Here is a 2,760-nt window from a genome sequence, read left to right as displayed (position 1 = left end):
TCTGTATAGCCCTGGCTGTCCTGGAACTCACTTTGTAGACCAAGCTGGCCTCGAACTCAGAAATCCGCCTGCGTTCTGCCTCCCAAGTGCTGGAATTAAAGGCATGCATCACGTGATCAGCTTTTTATCTTAGGAAATCCATTCATTTCCCAAAGAAAGCAAGAGCTGCTTCCCCACCCCACCCCCCACTGAACTGTAGGAGGTGTGAGCCAGCAAAGCTGGGGTCAAACCTACAAGGATCCAGATAGAAGCTCATTTATTCGCTGTGTGACTTCAAGCAGTTACTTAATTCTCTGATCCTCATTTGGGTATAAAACGGAAAAAGACAATATGTGCCCACATAGGCAGGTCTAAGGATAAAGTGACATATGTTCTATGCTCAGAGAATACAGAAAATGTTCAGAAAATTTCAGCTATTTATGGTTTTACTTAGGGAAGATGCTGAGAAACACCCCCGTGGCCTCTTTGGGGGAAACACCTAACACGGTATTATATAGCTAGACCTACAACCACCGCGGCAATCTTATCCCAAAATGTTTACCCAAGAGAAATGGAATCTTTTATCAGAAGGAGGCTTTCGAGGAGAATATTCATGGCAGCTTTGTTCATTAATATTCCAAACCAGAAACACCCCTGGGGACCATCAACACAAGGATGGATAAGTATATTATCAAATATTCCTACAGTAAATACTATTTGGCAATAAAAATGGACAGACTGATGATACTACAATCATTTGGATGAATCTAAAAAATATGCTGAAAAAAATTAGTAAGATGCACAGAGCTCTGGTGCCACTTATATGAGGTTATAAAATGATTCTAGAACTTTTGGTAGAAGCCAAAGTTGGTGATACAGGCTTGTAATTCCAGCATTGTGGAAAACAGAGGCAGGAGAATCAAAAGTTGGAGGCCTGCTTGGACTATAGAGAGTTCAAGGCCAACTTGGGGTACATAGCAAGTTCAAGGTTAGATCAGATACGTAAAAGAAAAGAAAAGAAAAGAAAAGAAAAGAAAAGAAAAGAAAAGAAAAGAAAAGAAAAGAAAAGAAAAGAAAAGAAAAGAAAAGAAAGCAAGCCTTTTTGGTGGGAAAAAAAATCATGTGTTAAATGTTTGTTCTTGGAGGAATGTGAGACACATATTGATCGGAGAGGATGGGAAGACGTGAGAACTTTCTAGGGCAAAAACAGTCTTCTAGATTTTGGTTAGCCTTTCAGTTACTACACTAGTCACTTCTTATTACTTTTAGAAAACATCAGGATGGTGGCTCAGCGAGTAAAAGCACTTGCGGCACAAGCCTGGTGAAATAAGTTTGAGCCCCGGAACCTGCATAAAAAGCAGGATGCCCCCATGCCAGGTAATCTGGAGTGTGCTATGGAGCAGCAGAAACAGGAGAGATCCTGCCTCAAAAGAAAGGTAGACAGTAAGAACTGACTCCCAAAGCTGTCCTCTAACCTCTAACTCCACGTGGATGGATGGATGGATGGATGGATGGATGGATGGATGGATGGATGGATGGATAAATGGATGGATAAATGGATGGATGGATAAATGGATGGATGGATGGATAGATAGATAAATGGATGGATAAATGGATGGATAGATGGATGGATAGATGGATGGATGGATGAATGGATGGATGGGTGGATATGGATGGATGGATGGATGGATGGAGAGATGGATAACTTTTTTCAAAAACTGAGGAAACAAAAGAAGGTTTTCTTTGACTTGCAGTTTTTTTGGCCATAGTCACATAGGTTCCTTGTTCTCAGGCCGGTAACAGGCATCCCTTATGGATGGTGAGCGGGCCTGGGAAGCTGCTGGGCTCAAGGACATTGTCTGCTCTCCCAGAGCATGCCTTTTTCCTCTAACTGGACTCCTCCTTCTGCTCTCTACCGCCTCCTAACAGCAGTACCCCCTTATGAATGCACACTGGGAATGATCCACTGAGTAGGCCAGAGGCTTCACAAACCTGTCATCTCGTGGGGCCATGCCTTCAGCACGTATGCCTCTGTGGGGGAGGGGAGCACCATGTCTCCAGCACAGATGCCTCTGTGGGGAGGGGAGCATGTCCTATCAAAAACCATAGTAGTTTTACAACATTAGACACTGGTCAGAACACTTTAAAAATTATACATTTGCTTGACTGTAAGTTTTACTCTAACATTCAGAAACAGATTATAGCTGGGTATGAGAGCACACACCCTCGGTTCTCGTACTCAGGAGGCAGAGGCAGAGGCAGGAGGACCTCTGCATGTTCAAAGGTCTGTCTGGTTGGTCTTCACAGTAAGTTTCAGGCCAGCCAGGACTATATAGCAAGACTGTGTTAAAACAAACAAAACAGAATTGTAAACAAATCCCAAGTCTTGTTAATTCTCAATTATCTAGTGGAAAACATGTTTATATCTGAGTTAGTTTTAAAATGCATTCAAAAGATGAGATGGATAGGTAAATAAGTTTGTAGCAAAAAAAAAAAAAAAAGCACAGCAGAATGTTCACTGTAAAATTCTTTTTTTTTTTTTAATGCAGGTTTTAAAATCTTTTCCATAATAAAATGTTGATGGGCAATCTCCTTCATTCACTAAGCCTTTCAGCATTAAGTAAATGCTTGAGGTTCATTTTCTTACATCTAATAAAAAGCTGATAAAAAAAATCATCATTCCCAGCCCGGCGTGGTGGCGCACGCCTTTAATCCCAGCACTCGGGAGGCAGAGGCAGGCGGATTTCTGAGTTCGAGGCCAGCCTGGTCTACAAAGTGAGT

The sequence above is a fragment of the Mus pahari genome, chromosome 10 (genome assembly GCF_900095145.1).
Source record: "Mus pahari chromosome 10, PAHARI_EIJ_v1.1, whole genome shotgun sequence".
NCBI classification, from domain to species: Eukaryota; Metazoa; Chordata; class Mammalia; order Rodentia; family Muridae; genus Mus; species Mus pahari.
This window is presented reverse-complemented; position numbering follows the sequence as displayed.